The sequence below is a fragment of the Microcebus murinus genome, chromosome 15 (genome assembly GCF_040939455.1).
Source record: "Microcebus murinus isolate Inina chromosome 15, M.murinus_Inina_mat1.0, whole genome shotgun sequence".
Lineage (NCBI taxonomy): Eukaryota > Metazoa > Chordata > Mammalia > Primates > Cheirogaleidae > Microcebus > Microcebus murinus.
This window is the reverse complement of record NC_134118.1, coordinates 25,464,642-25,484,118: the sequence shown is the minus strand read 5'-3', so window position 1 is coordinate 25,484,118 and position 19,477 is coordinate 25,464,642. Positions and strand designations below refer to the sequence as shown.

General features: G+C 37.8%; 2 non-coding genes across 2 annotated transcripts; both read right to left on the bottom strand.

Moving 5' to 3' along the window:
• Positions 1–8,124: 8,124 nt before the first annotated feature.
• Positions 8,125–8,196, bottom strand: TRNAD-GUC (transfer RNA aspartic acid (anticodon GUC)). Its single transcript has one exon. It is a non-coding gene; the product is annotated as a tRNA-Asp (tRNA).
• Positions 8,197–8,758: 562 nt separating this feature from the next.
• On the bottom strand, positions 8,759–8,840 carry TRNAS-AGA (transfer RNA serine (anticodon AGA)). The gene has a single exon. It is a non-coding gene; the product is annotated as a tRNA-Ser (tRNA).
• Positions 8,841–19,477: the final 10,637 nt, after the last annotated feature.

The window sequence follows — 19,477 nt, the reverse complement described above, 5'->3', positions numbered from 1 at the left end:
TATTTCATGGCCTAAGAAACACAGAGGTGATAGTGGTTGTACTTGTCTTGGTCCCAATATTTGGGAGATAGTGTTAAATATTTAAAAATTTTTCAGCAATATAAATAGTGTTGAATATTGTCAAATACTTTTATGAATCTACTAATATGATCATTTGGTTTTTTTCTCTTATTCTTTGTGGTAAATTTAAAATGATTGATTTTTTATATTAAAAAAATTTCATGTTACTGAAATGCACATTACGGCTTAACATTTGACTGTTCTTTCTACATATTACTGGGTCTGATTGCTATTATTTTGTACAGTAGTTTTGCATGTAGAATGTTTAAAACACAGAGATTGCCTCAGCAATTTTTTCTTTAGTCAAATTTCAGTATGAAGATTATATTGGCCTCATAAAATGAATTGGGAGAAGTTTTCACTTTTTCTATTTTCTGAAAGAGTGAGATATTACTTTTTCTTAATGTTTTAAGATTGCAACAATGAAGCCATTTTTTCATAGTGTTTGCTTTGTCAGAAAGTGTTACAGGTTGAATTGTGTCCCCTCAAAATTTGTACATTGAAGCCCTAACCCCAGTACCTCAGAATGTGACTGTACTTGGAAATAGAGCCTTTAAAGAGGTTATTGAGGCCGGGCATGGCAGATTGCTCGAGGTCAGGAGTTCAAAACCAGCCTGAGCAAGACTGAGACCGTCTCTACTATAAATAGAAAGAAATTAATTGGCTAACTAATATACATAGAAAAAATCAGCCGGGCATGGTGGCGCATGCCTGTAGTCCCAGCTCCCCGGGAGGCTGAGGCAGTAGGATGGCTTGAGCCCAGGAGTTTGAGGATGCTGTGAGCTAGGCTGACGCCACGGCATTCACTCTAGCCTGGGCAACAAAGTGAGACTCTGTCTCAAAAAAAAAAAAAAGAGGTTATTGAGTCAAAATGAGGCGGTTAAGGTGGACCCTAATCCAATCTGACTGGTGTCTTTACAGGAAAAAGACATTTGAACACACAAAGAGACACCAAGGATACATATGGTGCCACAGAGCTCTTGTGAGGACACATCAAGAAGGCAGCCATCTGCTAGCCAAGGAGAGAGGTTTCAGAAGAAACCAAACCTACCAACATCTTGATCTTGCACTTCTAGCCTACAGAACTGTGAGAAAATAAATTTCTGTTGTTTAAGCCACCCAGACTATGGTGTTTTGTTATGGCAACTTTAGCAAACTAATACAGAAGGTAATTATGGTTTTCATTTCTTTAATAGACTTCAGACTACTTGAACTTGTAATTTGTTTTGGGGTCTATTTTGATAAGTTATGTTTATGAAGAAACCTGTCATTTATCCTCTCAAATTTATTGTTCTAAAACTGTGCATTAATATCCTATGACTCTTATCTTGAGATCAGTAAGATATTTAATGTTCTCTTTTTATCCTTGTGTTTTCCATTAAAAAGAAGTTGATTTGAGGTAACAGTTTTACTAAGAAGCAAATTTTTGTTTTGTTTATTTTCTCCATTTTTCTTTTCTTTTTCAGTGCTTATAGCTCTTATTCTTGTTATAGTTTTCCTTCTAACCTTTTAAAATTTAATTTATTAGATTTTAAAATTAGGTTTTTGGGATGGATGCTTAGATCATTCAATTCCAAATTTTCTTCTCTTTTAGTATTGAATTTGGAGCTAAAAATTAGACATTAAGCACTGTTTTAACTTCATGTGATAAGTTGTGATATATCTTATTTTCATTATCATTCAGTTAAAAATATTTTATAGTTTCATTTTTTGAAAGTTATTTGACCCATGGGATTTTTTATTTCCATACTACTTACTTTTGTAACATTTGGGAATTTTCTATTTATTCATGTTATTTATATTTATTTAATTACACTATGCTCAGAGAAATACTTTGTGTGATCTCAGTCTTTTGAAATTTGTTGAGACTTATGTTAAGCTCAGCACATGGTGACTTTAGTAAATCTTCCATGTGTACCTCAAAAGCCTAGATATCCTGCAGTTGAGATTAACCTTATTGTACAAAATTTCTCTATTACTAAATTTTTGTCTGTTTGTCCCATTAGTTATTTTGGTAGAAGTGTTAAAATATTCAACTATAAGCTGGGAGTGATGGCACATGCCTGTAGTCCCAGCTTCTGGGGAGGCTGAGGCAGGAGGATCGCTTGAGCCCAGGAGTTTGATGTTGCTGTGGGCTAAGCTGATGTCACAGCACTGTAGCCTGGGCAGCTGAGTGAGACTCTATCCAAAAAAAAAAACAAAACCCACGAGTAAAATATTCAACCATGATTATGGATTTTTATTTTTCTCTATTCAGCACTCAATTATTTGCTTTCTATATTTTGAAGCTATTTTTATGTGCATAGAAATATAGGATTGTAATATCTTCCTAATAAATTGACCCTTGAGGTTATGACATAGCCTCATTATATTTAGTAATGCTTATTCCTTGAAAGTCTATAATATATAAAATTAATATTACTAAAATGATTATAGTTTATCTTTTTTGGTTACTTGTTCTGATATATCTTTTACATTTTTTTACTTTACTTCTTTTTTATATCCAGATGTTTAAAGTGTATGCCTATGCAGCATATAGTTTGGGGCCAATTTTTTTCTATATGACAATCTTTTAATTGAAATATTTAGTCTATTTATATTCAAAATAAGTATTTATTTAGTTGAGATAAAGTCTACCATCTTGATATTCTTTTAATTTTAGTAATATGTTCTTTGTTCTCTAATTCCTGCTCTTTTGCCTCTTTTTAGATTGAAAATTACTTATATTAAAGGTTTTAGTGTAGCTATCTTTTTTTTTTTGAGACAGAGCCTCACTCTGTTGCCTGGGCTAGAGTGCTGTGGCGTCAGCCTAGCTCACAGCAACCTCAAACTCCTGGGCTCAAGAAATCCTTCTGCCTCAGCCTCCCGAGTAGCTGGAACTACAGGCTTGTGCCATCATGCCTGGGTAATTTTATATATATTTTTTCTGTTGGTCAATTAATTTCTTTGTAGAGACGGGGGTCTCACTCTTGCTCAGGCTGGTCTCGAACTCCTGACCTTGAGTGATCCTCCCACTCTGCCTCCCAGAGTGCTAGGATTAGAGGCATGAGCCACTGTGCCAGACCTATTGTAGCTATCTTACAAATTATTTTTAGATTTACTCCTAGGCAGCTGACATTTTTATGCTATTGAAACTGGAACTTTCAATTGTTAATTTGTTTGTTGCTAATATATATAAACACATTTGAATTTTTTTTGTATATTGACCATGAAACCAGCTACCATGCTATAATAATTAATCTATTACTTCCAATTTTCAGACTTTTTATTTTTCTTCAGGCCCAAGAACAAGCTTTATTATGTCTTATAAGTCACATCTGCTAATAAACCATCATTACTTTGCCTTAATTTTTCTCATTTTCTAAATGAGAAAAAACTAAACTACTATATTAAACTACTATAAAAAACTAAACTACTGGCCGGGCGCGGTGGCTCACGCTTGTAATCCTAGCACTCTGGGAGGCCGAGGCGGGCGGATTGCTCAAGGTCAGGAGTTCAAAACCAGCCTGAGCGAGACCCCGTCTCTACTATAAAAATAGAAAGAAATTAATTGGCCAACTAATATATATATATAAAAAATTAGCCGGGTATGGTGGCTCGTGCCTGTAGTCCCAGCAACTCGGGAGGCTGAGACAGCAGGATTGCTTGAGCCCAGGAGATTGAGGTTGCTGTGAGCTAGGCTGACGCCATGGCACTCACTCTAGCCTAGGCAAGAAAGCGAGACTCTGTCTCAAAAAAAAAAAACAAAAAAACTAAACTACTATTCTAAACTACTATAGTTTATAGTATATAAACTATATAGGTATAGTTTATATACTATAAAGAGTACAAATCTTAAATTATACAGCTTGATAAGTTTTTATGTATGTATATACCTGTGTAACAACCAGCATGATCAAAATATAGAAAATTTTTAGTAATACAGAAGACTCTTTTAGTCTCATCCCAGTCAGTGCATGCCTTCCCCCTAACGACACTCTCCTGATTTCTATCACCAAAAATTAGTTTTGCTGTTTTTGTACTTTCTATGAGTGGAAGTGCAAAGTATGTACTCTTCTCTGTTTTCTTTGCATGACATACCTATGCGATTTATCTATGTTATTGTATCATAGTTATTCTTTATAATGTCTGCATATTATTCCACTATATCAGTACACAATTTCCATTTCTTTTTTTTTTTTTTTTTTTTTTTTTGAGACAGAGTCTCGCTTTGTTGCCCAGGCTAGAGTGAGTGCCATGGCGTCAGCCTAGCTCACAGCAACCTCAAACTCCTGGGCTTGAGTGATCCTTCTGCCTCAGCCTCCCTAGTAGCTGGGACTACAGGCATGCGCCACCATGCCCGGCTAATTTTGATATATATATATCAGTTGGCCAATTAATTTCTTTCTATTTTTATAGTAGAGACGGGGTCTCGCTCTTGCTCAGGCTGGTTTTGAACTCCTGACCTCGAGCAATCCACCCGCCTCGGCCTCCCAAGAGCTAGGATTACAGGCGTGAGCCACAGCGCCCGGCCCACAATTTCCATTTCCATTCTACTACTGGTGGATATTTAAGTGGTTTCAAATTTACCACTACAAATAAAGTTGTTATGAACATTCCTGTGCATGTTATTTACATTTGTTATATTTATCATATATTCAGGTAGTGGAATGTCTGTATCATAGGAAGTATTATGTTTAGCTTTTGTAGTTATGATAAAAATTATTTTCAAAGTGGTTATCCCAATTTATACTTCTACTAACTAGCACATGAAAATATTTTTAACAACAATTGGTATTTTAATTTTAGCGATTCTGGTATATTACCACATTCTGGTAATGTGTAAATTAATTTTGGTTTTAATTTATGTTCCTCTGATGACTAATGATGTGACTTTCTATATATTTATTGACTATTTTGGGATCTTTTTTTAAAAGTGTCTGCCAAGTCTTTTGCCCATTTTCAAATTAGGTTGTTTATCTAATTCTTATTGATTTATGGAGGTTCTTTAAATATCTGCATTTTAGTCATTTGATGGTTACATATAGATATAAATATAACTATCACAATACTATCTCCATTCCATGACTGTGTTTTCACTCCTTTAGTGGTGTCTTTTTCAGTCAATACGTCCCTAGTTTAAATCTAACTCATCTCTTATATTATGATTCAGGTTCCCTATGTCTTGTTTGAAAAATCTTTGCCTAGCCCAAGTTCATGAAGATATTCTACTGTGATTTTTTTCTAGAAACATTACTGTTTTTTCTGTCACATTGAGATTTATCATGAAATAATTTTGTTTATAATGTGAAGTAGGAATCAAGGCTTATTTTACTCCATAGGTAAAATAAATAGTCCAGCATCATTCATTAAAAAGACTATCTATGGCAGGGTGTGGTAGCTCACGACTGTAATCCTACCACTCTGAGAGGCAGAGGCTAGAGGATCGCTTAAGGTCAGGAGTTCGAAACCAGCCTAAGCAAGAGCGAGATCCCATCTCTACTAAAAATACAAAGAAATTAATTGGCCAACTAAAAATATATATAGAAAAAATTAGCTGGGCATGATTTGGGAGGCTGAGGCAGGGGGATCGCTTGAGCCCAGGAGTTTGAGGTTGCTGTGAGCTAGGCTGATGCCATGGCACTCCAGCCCAAGCATCAGAGTGAGACTCTGACTCAAAAAAAAAATTTCGTTTTACCTTTGTTTGTTGCTAGTATATATTGACATATTTGATATTTTGTATATTGACTGTGAAACCAGCACCATGCTAAATTCACTTACTAATTCCAATCATTTTTTTTGGACTCCTCTCAGTTGTGTACATTCATAATCAAGGTATCATTCAACAATGAAGTTTGAATTGCCCAAAATTTATTGCCCAAAATTAATATGAATCATTTCCTTTTCTTTAATATGATTAATTTCCTTTTCTTGTTTTATTGCACTAGCTATTACTTTTACTATAGTGTGTTTTTTTGTTTTGTTTTGTTTTTGAGAGAGTCGCTCCTGCTCAGGGTGGTCTCCAACTCCTGACCTTGAGCAATCCTCCCACCTTGGCCTCCCAGAGTGCTAGGATTACAGGTGTGAACCACCACACTCGGCCTATTACTTTTACTATAGTGTTGACTAGAAGTCATAATTAATAGTGGACATTCTTGTCATGTTCCAAAACTCAGGTTGATTGTAGATGTTTCATAATTAAGCTTTATTAGACTAAAGAAATTCCTATTTATTCTCATTTTGAGAGCTTTTATCATGAATTGTTGAATTTTATCAGATTCTTTTTCTATATCTACTAAGATGATTATTTAGTTTTTATATTTATTCTTTTAATGTGATAAATTACATTTTTAAATGTTAAACCAATTTTTCATTCCTAGAATAAATCCCATTTGGTTACAATGTTTTAACTTTAAAAAAATATGCTTGATTTGATTTGCCGATATTTTGGTTAAGTGTTTTGAGTTATGTTTATAAGAAATATTGACCTGTAATATTTTCTTCTTGTAGTCTTTCTCGGATTTTGGGATCAGAATTATGTTGGTGTCATAAAATAGTTGAAAAATGTTTTCTCTTTTTCTATTCTCAAAAAGGATTTCTGAAATATTGGTATTATTTATCTTTTAGTTGTATGGAACAATTCACAAGTGACTCTATCTAGGCCTGGAGGTGTATATGAATGACTCTTTAAATTATGGATTTAACTTTTTTTTTTTTTTTGAGACAGAGTCTCGCTTTGTTGCCCAGGCTAGAGTGAGTGCCCTGGAGTTGGCCTAGCTAACAGCAACCTCAGACTCCTGGGCTCAAGCAATCCTGCTGCCTCAGCCTCCCGAGTAGCTGGGACTACAGGCATGCGCCACCATGCCCAGCTAATTTTTTCTATATATATTAGTTGGCCAATTAATTTCTTTCTACTTAAAGTAGAGACGGGGTCTCGCTCTTGCTCAGGCCCGCCGCGGCCTCCCAGAGTGCTAGGATTACAGGCGTGAGCCACAGCGCCCGGCCATGGATTTAATTTTTATAATATGTATAGAACAATTCAGATTTCTTGTTGCTCTTTGTGTCAGTTGTGATACTGCGTTTTCAAGAAATGTGTCCATTTCATCACGTTTCACATATATTGACAGTAGATTAGATTTTTTCTTTTTATTTATATTGACATAAAGATGTTTATTGTACCTCTTGCTTATTTTTTAAATATCATTAGGATATGTATGAATATCATCTATTTCATTCCTAATGATAGTATTTATGTGTTATCTTACTCTCTTTTTTGAGTCTTATTCAGGGTTTATCTACTTTATCAGTCTTTTAAAAGAACCTATCTTTTGCTTTTTTGATTTCTTTGACAAATGTCTGCTTTTCATTTTATTGATTTCTGCACTTTTAAAAATAGCTTCTTCTACTTTTTTTTTTTTTTTTTTTTTGAGACAGAGTCTCACTCTATTGCCCAGTCTAGAGTGCCCTGGCGTCAGCCTAGCTCACAGCAACCTCAAACTCCTGGGCTCAAGCGATCCTTCTGCCTCAGCCTCCCGAGTAGCTGGGACTATAGGCATGCGCCACCATGCCCGACTAATTTTTTTCCAATATATTTTTAGTTGGCCAATTAATTTCTTTGTATTTTTAGTGGAGACGGAGGTCTCGCTCTTGCTCAGGCTGATTTCGAACTCCTGACCTTAAGCGATCCATCCACCTCGGCCTCCCAGAAGTGCTAGGATTACAGGCGCTTCTTCTACTTCTTGCATTTAAGTTGCTGGCTTTTTATAGTTTCTTGAGTTTGATCAGTGATTTTCAACCTTTCCATTGTTCTAATGCATGTGATTAAAAAGTAAAACTTTCCCTCGAAAACAGCTTTAAATGCATTAGACAAATTATGACTGATTTGACCACTTGATTAACAACATAGACACTGTTTTCTCCACTGTAGAGTTGCTATTTTTCTCTTGGTATTGACACTGGTGATTTATAAATCTAACTTTTTTGCAATTAGTATTCTAGTAGTTCAAGGAGACACTATTTAAGGAAAGAAATGCGACATTTAACCGTAAGAACTAAGCACATACATTTTCCTAAAAACTGTGCCAACTCCCCGTCGGGGAATCGAACCCCGGTCTCCCGCGTGACAGGCGGGGATACTCACCACTATACTAACGAGGATTTGATGACTGTGATATCTCCGAGGAAATCCCCATGAAGTTACACATTGTTCTCCTTATTTCTTTGCTCAATAGTCATCCATTTTCTGTGTCCACTATAGTCAATGCGAGTCAGCTTCCAAGCCGAATGTGTCCGCGCCCTGCCTTGAGTCATCGATTCCAGTTCCTCCTTCATTCCTCGGAACAGACCAGCACGGCGGGTCGGCCAGCGATGATGGCGCTTTGTGAGAACCTTGAAAGATGAAAGAAGCGCCCTCTCTAGCTTCCTTTATGACGCACTGGTTCCCGTCTATTTAACCATGGTTTAAGCCCTCCCGTGTATAGAAGGGAGTTGAAAACCTTGAAGTGGCGTCCTTGGACTCCACCGAGGTTTCCAGCCAGGTTTCGAAGACAGGAAATACAGAGGCGGGACCTGCGCTCTTCTGAGGAAAAAGGGATTATGAGAGTCCTAGATCCGTTCCCTAAGTTGCACGCAGAAGCTCCATCACAGCTCTTTTCCTCAAACAGAGGGCGAATTTACATTCCAGTTTCCTTCCTGGGTTTATACGCGAAGTAAAACACCCCGTAGTCGGCAGGATTCGAACCTGCGTGGGGAGACCCCAATGGATTTCTAGTCCATCGCCTTAACCACTCGGCCACGACTACATGAGCGTGTGGGTTTTGTTCAAATCCTAAAAGAGAAATTCTGCCAGCTAACATAGGAAAAGGTTCAAAGAAGAAAACTTGGTAAAAATGGTTTCCTCTGCCAGAAACGGTACTCTGCAAGTTGAATACAAACTCTCAGGTAATGTAAGTAAAAGTTTGATAAAAGGAGCCAACCTCCTTCGGGCAGCCGCGGGGAGTCCTCATGGTAGCAGCAATAGCGTTTCCAGACAACTTGAGGCTTCTGTACTTCCCTCACCTGGAACCAAACTCACCTTGCAAAGAAGTAGAATCAGTCCCTTACCCTAGTTCTACGTCTGACAGGTACAGCTTTTGATTGAAACTTCCAGACATTACGACACTTAGATGAATGCTAATGGCTTTCAGGGAGAGACTACTGCTGATTTGTGTCTCAGGTGAAGGGACAGAAAATCATGAGGAAAAGCTTCCTTGCTCTGATGTCCCTAAGCGTCTAGGCCCATGTCAATCCTAAGAGAGCATCAATCCCGTTGCTTCTGCACAGCACTTTGCATTTCACAATGCGCTTCCACGCTCCAGTCGGGTTAAGAACGAAATTTGTAGATAGTTCATGAGTTCCCATGGAATCAAGTTACATTCCAAAAGGATCCTAGTTTGATCTTTGGCCAAGGCAGACACTCCTTTTCTCGAAATTTAACCAACACGGTATGTTTTCTTTTCTTTTCTTTTTTTTTTTTTTGAGACAGAGTCTCGATTTGTTGCCCAGGCTAGAGTGAGTGCCGTGGCGTCAGCCTAGCTCACAGCAACCTCAAACTCCTGGGCTCGAGCAATCCTTCTGTCTCAGCCTCCCAAGTAGCTGGGACTACAGGCATGCGCCACCATGCCCGGCTAATTTTTTATATATATATCAGTTGGCCAATTAGTTTCTTTCTATTTATAGTAGAGACGGGGTCTCGCTCTTGCTCAGGCTGGTTTTGAACTCCTGACCTTGAGCAATCCGCCCGCCTCGGCCTCCCAGAGAGCTAGGATTACAGGCGTGAGCCACCGCGCCCGGCCTTTTCTTTTCTTCTTCTTGTGTTTCGGCCTTAGAGTCTAAAACTGTCATAGAATTTTACCTTAGGGTGCATAAATTACTGTAACTGGCTTTTGTCTACTATGCACTAATTTAAGAAATGAGAAAAATGATCGCAAGAGAAGAAATCACGTCGCCTAAATAGAAAAATGATGAAATGGGACAAGAAAGAAGAGAGAAAGGAAAAGGGGCGGGGTGGGGGAACAAGAGGCAGAAGAAGGAGAATAATGGAGAAAGAGGAGGAGGGGAAGAAAGGGAGGGAGGGAGACAGGGAGTTAGGTTTTTCTAAGGAGCCTTGTTACCGCTCAGAAAACTTAACGCCAAAGTGGCGTTTTGACTTGCTGAGTCCTTCGAACTAAAGAAGCAGTCTCAGAACTAAGGTCTCTGTGACCTGGAAGTTCCTCCACAAGGAATGAGATTGCCATCAACACCCTCCCTAGAATTTAAATTAACCAGGGAAGATTTACTCATATCACAGGAAAGAAAACTAAAGATATTCACCACTTGTTCCACTTGTTCAGAGACTTTATCTGTATAGGAAGATAAGCTTTGTTTGCAGTGCAGTTCCTTCCTCACCCTCTCCGAGATTATCATCACCATCTTCCAGGAGCGTTTTTGTTTGTTTGTTTGTTTGTTGAGACTGAGTCTTACTCTCTTGCCTGGGCTCTAGAGTGTCATGGCATCAGCCTAGCTCACAGCAACCTCCGACTCCTGGGCTCAAGGGATCCTCCTGCCTCAGCCTCCCAGGCAGCTGGGACTACAGGCATGCACCTTGTGCCACCATGCCCCACTAACTTTTTTCTATTTTTAGTTGTTTGGCTAATTTCTTTCTATTGTCAGTAGAGATGGGGTCTCCCGCTTGCTCAATGCTGGTTTCGAACTCCTGAGCTCAAGCAATTCTCCTGCCTCGGCCTCCCAGAGTACTAGGATTACAGGCCTGAGCCACCGAGTCCCGCCTTCCAGGAGCCTTAAAGCCCTTATTTATTTCTGTAGCTCAAAATGCTATTTAAGCTTCAATCATCTGGCCCTTCATTGAGTCTCCTACTTTGTGGGACTTCTCCCTCCCATTCGTATGCACATAATAAATTTGTATGCTTTTTCTTCTGTTAATCTGTCTACTGTCGGCTTTATTTCTCAGACTCAAATACCCAACCTCCAAAGGGGAGAAAAAGATTCTCTGGTCCCTACTGGCTCAAAAGAGGACTATAAGAATTCACTAGTTTTATGGAAGACTCCTTTGAGGGGATAGACATGAAGCAGTTTTGATAGGGTAGCCAGGTGTTCATATAAATATTAATATAAATTATGCTATAAAAGATTGTTGTCTATAATTCATTCGTATTGTGTCCTATTTGGTGTACACATTTTTATCAAGCATATATCCGTATATATTTGCTAACGTCATTTGGAACTTTAACTTTGAATAAAGTTAGATACCAAAGTAATATCAAAAATCTTTTATGCTTAACTCAGCAAATTAGAAAGCAAATAGTGATATATTTGAACTAAAATTACTAATCAACTTGTTGTTTGTTTATTTTAGGGTAAGCATGAACAAGGACTGGGAATAGGGGCTGGCCACAGATGCAATCTTATTTGTTTTACTGGATTGAAAATAAAAGCGTGAATGCATCTCAGTAAAGGTAGAATCAGGATTTAGTTGCAGGAAACAAAAACTAATCCAGGTTATATTTTAGTTCTAAACTGAAAACAAATCGAATGTCCATTTATAGCAAAAAGACAAAAAGTCTATGCACAGTGGCTCATATCTGTAATCTCAGCACTTTGGGAGGCACAGGTGGGAGGATTGCTTGGGGCCAGGAGTTCAAGGCTGCAGTGAACTATGATCTTGCCACTGTATTCCAGTTTAGGAAACAAAGCCAGACTATGTCTCAAAAATAAATAAATAAATAGCCAAGGGTTTTTTTCATATAAGGAGTATCATACCACAAAGAAAGTGAAGGAACTCCAAGTACACACAACCACAAACTAATATTGAGTGAGAAAAAGACCAAAGAATGCATACTGTAGTGGCATTCCATTTATTGAAAGTTCAAAAGCAGGTGAAATTAATCTATGGTGTTAGACGTCAGGATACTGATTAACCTTGGGAGGCAGTGACTAGAAGGTGCTATTTCCCTTGAGAGGAATATCTCGGATTCTGGTAATGGTTTTATTTAATAGTTCTCAAATTGAGTGTTGAGTACGTGGGAGTGTTTGCTTTGTGTAAATCTAGTGAGTTTTATTGATCATTTTCATATGCTTTTGTGTATTCGTTAAACTTCAGTAAATACTTTTCTTTTAAAAAAATCTTCCTCAGGAGGATATATTTTTCCTGCCACTAGAAAGTATGATATACATTAATACTTATTCTAATGACACACTAAGATATTATGTATTTTTTGAGTAAAAAAAATCTGATTATTACCAAAATCATACCTATTGTGCAAAATGACACATTAATAAGGGAGAGTTGTATATAAATTATTAACCTATGCATTTTCTGTGAATTTCAATTTTTTTCTGTTTTTTTCAAATTTTTTCTGTATTTGGCACCTTGAGTTAATTAAATTAATTAATTCAAGTAAAATGTTTAAGATAGAGCTTCGCACCAAGTAAAAAATAAACTTTGGCTTTTTTTTTTTTTTTTTGAGACAGAGTCTCTCTGTTGCCCAGGCTAGAGTGAGTGCTGTGGCAGCAGCCTAGCTCACAGCAACCTCAGACTCCTGGGCTCAAGCCATCCTCCTGCCTCAGCCTGCCAAGTAGCTGGGACTATAGGCATACGCCACCATACCCGGCTAATTTTTTCTATATATTTTTAGTTGACCAATTAATTTCTTTCTATTTATAGTAGAGATGGGGTCTCGCTCTTGCTCAGAGCTGGTCTTGAACTCCTGATCTCAAGGAATCCGCCCACCTCGGCATTCCAGAGTGCTGGGATTACAGGCGTGAGCCACTAGGCCCAACCAACTTTGGCTTTTTATTCACTAATTACCTTCTTTACAGACAGTGTTTCTTGTTGGTGCTTGGCACATAGTAGGTGTTCAATAAATATTTTGCCTATACACTCAGGGAGCATCTATATGGTAGTTCCTATGGTTGGTTGGTTGTTTATCTTTTTATGTATAGACTCAATTGATAAGAGCAGATAGAGAAATCACTGAATATAGAAATTATGTATATCTTCCTGTTATCATCAACAGGAAAGCCTCATTTGTTATAAGGTATGGTTGAAAAGTTTCCAAATCATCTGGTGCTAGTTCCTTTTTGCTTAAGAATTCTTTCCTAAATTTATCTCTTTCTTCATGCATTTTATTATAAGCAACAATGAGAAATCAGCCTGCACATTCCATACTTTTCTTAGAAATCTCCTCAGCTAAATAGTCAAGTTCATCACTTACAAATTCTGTTTTCCACCCAATCATAGAGTACAATTCAACAAAGTCTTTGCCACTTTATAACAAGGATCACCATTCCTTCAGTTTCTAATCATGTCTTTTTCATTTTGTTCTGAGACCTTACCAGAAGCACCTTTAACCTTCATATATTTTTTAATTAATAGACTTAATTTTTTGAACAGTCTTAAGTTTACAGAAAAGTTCTGTGAAAAGCAGAGAGTTCCACTATACTCCCTTTCTCTTCCCTCCTCTCCCAGTTTTCCATATTATTAAAATCTTGTATTAATATGGTACATTTGTTATAATTTTTTTTTTTTTTTTTTTTTTTTTGAGACAGAGTCTTGCTTTGTTGACCAGGCTAGAGTGAGTGCTGTGGCAGCAGCCTAGCTTGCAGCAACCTCAAACTCCTGGGCTCAAGCAATCCTGCTATCTTAGCCTTCTGAGTAGCTGGGACTACAGGCATGCGCCACCATGCCCAGCTAATTTTTTATATATGTATTAGTTGGCCAATTAATTTCTTTCTACTTATAGTAGAGACGGGGTCTCGCTCTTGCTCAGGCCCGCCTCGGCCTCCCAGAGTGCTAGGATTACAAGTGGGAGCCACCACGCTTGGCCTACAATTTTTTATTGATATGCCAATATTCATAAATTATTACTAACTAAAGACCAGACCATAGTTTACACTAGGGTTCACTTTACAAGTTTTGGCAATTATAAAGTTGCTATAAACATTCTTATGCAGGTTTTATATGAACATAAGTTTTCATTTGTATAAATACCAAGGAGCACAGTTGCTAGGTCCTATGTTAAGAGTATGTTTAGCTTTGTAAGAAATTACCAAACTGCCTTCCAAAGTGGCAGTACCATTTTGCATTCTCACCAGCAATGAAACAAGAATTCATGTTGCTACACATCCTTCCTAGTACTTGTTGTTGGGGTTCCAGATTTTGTTATGTCTTTGTTGTTTTAATTTGCATTTCCCTGATGATATATGTTGTAGAGCATCTTTTCATATGTTTATTTGCCATCTACAAGTCTTCTTTGGTGAGGTGTCTGTTAAGAGCTTTAGCCTATTTTTTAATTGGTTTGCTTGTTTTCTTACTGAGTTTGAAGAGTTCTTTTTACAGTTTGAATATCAGTTCAAATATCAGATATGTGTTTTGCAAATATCTTCTACCAGTCTGTGGCTTGTCTTTTCATTCTCTTAAACATTCGTTTTTTTGTTTTGTTTTTTTTTTACCAATGTTCTTTTTTTTTATTTTAGCATATTATGGGAGTACAAGTGTTAAGGTTACATATATTGCCCATGCTTCCCCTTCCCCCTCAAGTAAGAGCTTCAAGCGTGTTCATCCCCCAAACATTGCACATCTTACTCGTTGTGGCTGTATATATCCATCCCCACTTCCCCCCTCCCACCATCCTGACACCCGATAAATGTTACTCCTATATGTCCACTTAAGTGTTGATTCATTAATCCCAATTTGCTGGTGAGTACATGTGATGCTTGTTTTTCCATTCTTGAAATACTTCACTTAGTAGAATGGGTTCCAGCTCTATTCAGGAAAATACAAGAGGTGCTATATCACCATTGTTTCTTAAAGCTTAATAGTACTCCATGGAACACATATACCACGTTTTATTAATCCACTCATGTATTCATGGGCACTTGGGTTGTTTCCACAACTTTGCATTTGTGAATTGTGCTGCTATAAACATTTGAGCACAGGTGTCTTTTTCCTAAAGTGACTTTTGACCTTTTAGGTAGATGCCCAGTAGTGGAATTGCTGGATCAAATGGTAGATCTACTTGTATCGCTTTGAGGTATCTCCATATTGCTTTCCACAGAGGTTGAACTAGTTTGCAGTCCCACCAGCAGTGTAGGAGTGTTCCTCTCTCTCTGCATCCACGCCAGCATTTATCGTTTGGGGACTTTTTGATAAAGGCCATTCTCACTGGACTTAATGATATCTCATTTTGGTTTTGATTTGCATTTTCCTGATGATTAGAGATGTTGAGCATTTTTTCATATGTTTTTTGGCCATTATTCTGTCTTCTTTTGAGAAGTTTCTGTTCATGTCTTTTGCCCATTTTTTGATAGGGTTGTTTGATTTTTTTCTTGCTGATTTCCCTGAGTTCTAAATAGATTCTAGTTATCAGCCCTTTATCAGATGTGTAGCTTGCAAAAATTTTCTCCCATTCTGTGGGTTGTCTGTTTACTCTCTTGACAGTTTCTTTGGCTGTGCAGAAGCTTTTTAATTTGATCAGGTCCCATTTGTTTATTTTTGTTGCTGTTGTGATTGCCTTTGCAGTCTTCTTCATAAATTCTTTGCCTAGGCCAATGTCTAAAAGAGTATTTCCAACATTTTCCTCTAGAATTCTAATAGTTTCACACCTAAGGTTCAAGTCTGTTACCCAGCATGTGTTGATTTTTGTGAGAGGTGAAAGGTGTGGGTCTTGTTTCAGTCTTCTACAGGTGGCTATCCAGTTTTTCCAGCACCATATATTGAATAAGGATTCTTTTCCCCAGTGTATGTTTCTGTCTGCTTTGTCGAAGATTAGTTGGCTATAGGAGAATGGTTTTATTTCTGGGTTCTCTGTTCTGTTCCACTGGTCAATGTCCTTGTTCTTGTGCCAGTAAAAAGCTGTTTTAATGACTATAGCCTTGTAGCATAGTTTGAAGTCTGGTAAATTGATACCTCCTATCTTGTTTTTATTGCCTAGGATTGATTTTGCTATACGGGGTCTTCTCTGGTTCCATACGAAGCGTAAAATTATTTTTTCTATATCTGTGAAAAATAATGATGGTATTTTGATAGGGATTGCGTTGACTCTGTAGGTCACTTTGGGTAGTATAGACATTTTAACAATGTTGATTCTGCCGACCCATGAGCATGGTATATTCTTCCATCTGTTTACGTCCTCTGCTATTTCCTTCTTCAGTGTTTCATAGTTCTCCCTGTAGAGGTCTTTTACCTCCTTAAATATATTCCAAGGTACTTTAATTTCTTTGTTGCTATTTTGAAGGGAATTGAGTCTTTGATTTGGTTCTCACTTTTACTGTTATTGGTGCATATGAATGCCTCTGATTTCTGTGTATTGATTTTGCATCCTGAGACTTTACCAAATTCTTTTAGCAATTCAAGGAGTCTCTTGGTTGAATCCTTGGGGTTTTCTAGGTATAATATTATGTCATCAGCAAAGATTGAGAGTTTGATCTCTTTTGCTCCCATTTGGATGCCCTTAATTCTGCTCTCTTGTCTGATTGCTGTAGTGAGGACTTCCAGCACTATGTTGAACAGAAGTGGAGATAGTGGGCAATGTTGTCTTGTACCAGTTCTAAGTGGGAATGCTTTCAATCTTTCCCCATTCAGTATGATTTTGGCTCTGGGTTTGTCATATATGGCTTGTATCATTTTTAGGTAAGCCCCGTCTATGCCTATTTCGTTGAGCGTTCTTATCATAAAAGGGTGTTGAATTATGTCAAATGCTTTCTCTGCGTCTATTGAGAGGATCATATGGTCTTTGTTTTTGCCTCTGTTTATATGGTGTTTTTGCCTCTGTTTATATGGTTTTTGCTTTGCTTTTATCTGTTTATAGATTTGCGTATGTTGAACCATCCATGCATCCCTGGGATGAAGCCCACTTGGTTGTGATGGATTATTTTCTTGACAAGCACCTGGATTAGATTGGCTAGGATTTTGTTGAGAATTAACCAGTGTTCTATTCATGACAATATACACATTCTCCAAGATGAGTGAAGATTTCTCTACCATGTTCCTTACTTCTATCACTTCCATTCCTCACCAGTATTGCCTTTAAAGTCCACATTTCTATCAACCATCTTTTCAAGACACTCTAGGCTTCTATAATTTATGTGCCTCAAAATTCTTCTAGCTTCTACCAATTACCAAATTCCAAAATCACTTCCACATTTTTAGGTATTTGTTATGATAGCACTCCTCTCCTCAGTACCAAAATCGGTGTTAACTTCCTAGGCCTTCCATAACAAATTACCACAAACAGCCAAATAAAGGAATTTAAAGTGGTATTATCTAAAACTTTTTCAGTACTAAAATTTATTTTGGGACTTTATGTATGGAAGATAATTTTGCTGATATAAAATTCTTGGGTTACAGATATTTCCCCTCAAATTCTGCTGTTATTATTCCATTGTTTCTTAGTTTCTAGTGTAGTGAAAGGAAGACAAAGGCATATTGACTTTTGATCCTTTATAATTATTTTTTTCTTAGTTGTTTGTAGGAATTTCTTTTCCCCTTGTGGTTTAAATTTTCTTTGCCAGCAGATGCCTAGGTCTCTCTCCCACTCTCTCTCATTCTCTCCCTGCAACATTATGAAGTATTTTAATATACAGATGTATTCTTTCCTAGTCTCAGGAAATTATTGTATTTCTTTACTAAGGAATCTACTATTAGAGATTAGGAGGGAGTGCTTGGGACCATATTACTAAAATTCAAGTCCCAGCTTCCCCATTTACTGGCTGCTATGTGACCTTGAGCAAGTTACTCAACCTGTGCCTCAGTTTCCTTTGTTGTAAAGTAGAGATAATAATAAAGAAGTAACCTCATTAGATTGTTTTAAGAATTAAATAAGTTAATAGATGTAAAGCACTTAGAATGATGCCTGCCACATAGGAAGTGTTAAATGATAGCTGGTTTTTATCTGGTCTCTGCTTTACGATTGCCAATTATCCACATGTTGGCTTTTTATCCTCTGTCCTTCATACCATTTTCTCTTATTCTGTTTCACTCATCTTTTTCTTTTGAATCATGGGTAAGCTTTTTATTATTATTATTATTTTTTGACAGAGTTTCACTCTGTTGCCCGGGCTAGAGTGCCGAGGCGTCAGCCCAGCTCACAGCAACCTCAAACTCCTGGGCTCCTTCTGCCTCAGACTCCCTAGTAGCTGGGACAACAGGCATGCGCCACCATGCCCAGCTAATTTTTTTCTATATATTTTTAGTTGGCCAATTAATTTCTTTGTATTTTTAGTAGAGACGGCGTCTCACTCTTGGTCAGGCTGGTTTCAACTCCTGACATTGAGCGATCCTCCTGCCTCTGCCTCCCAGAGTGCTAGGATTACAGACATGAGCCATCGCGCCCAGCCCATGGATAAGCTTTAAAAGTATATTCTATACATAAGTGATTCACTTTCCCACAGCATCAGTTCAGTTTTTCTCCAATATGACTTTACGTTGCTGCATTTTAAATATGCTTGCTATATGTTCTTATTCCTTTGTATCTAGTGTCTTTTTATTACAAGCCTGTTCTCTCACAGCTTTTCTGTTCTATTCTATGCCATGTCTTCTTGTATTCTGCTGGGAATACCAGATTGTTTCCTGAAATTCTTTTCTAAATCCTACAGACCTTTCCTGAAATCTGCTCTTAGAGACTTCTAAATATTGTTCCCTTTATATTGACTGTAAGTTTGTTTTTTCGTATACTGTTAGGATTTTGAGGTTTAGTGTTTTGTCAGCCAACAGGCTGAGACTTGAGCTTGGCCCTTCTATCCAAATGTTGGAGACACACTGAAGCACAGTAAAGTGCAAGGGTCACATCTTTAAAAATATGAAAACCTACCAACTTTTTGGAAAACCTACCAACTCTTTCCAGCCAAAGACACACCGACAGACTGGCTTTGGGCTCCACTTGCAGCTATGTACTGACTGACATAGGCATATAAAATGAAATATTAAGGGGTAAAACACAGGAACACCACCTCTAGGCTTCCTTAAGCATTTCTTAAAATGTGGGTCGCGACATAACTGAGAGTCATGAAAGTAATTTTAATGGATAGCAATATTTTTAAAACAAAGGAATAGAACACAAAATAGAATGCCGGACATGTAATAAAGCATCGTGAAGCGCTTGTTCGCGGTTCAAAACTCTATGCGTGTAAACACGTCTTTCTCACAATCAGCCCAGTCAGGCAAGTTTGGGAGTCACGCTCTGCGCACACGGACGCTTGAAACAATCAGGGTCCAATGAGTGGTTGGTCGAACGCAGGGGGCCACGCAGCGCGAACGTCCATATTTGCTGTAGCATCTGGGAAATGAAGTTCCGAAACATCGTCGTGAAGCATTCTGGGAAGCGTAGTCCTGTATGCCTGCTGGGCGCGGGTCAGCGCAGCTAGCCTGCGGGGCGGAGCTGCCTCCGCACGGCCGGAAGTGACC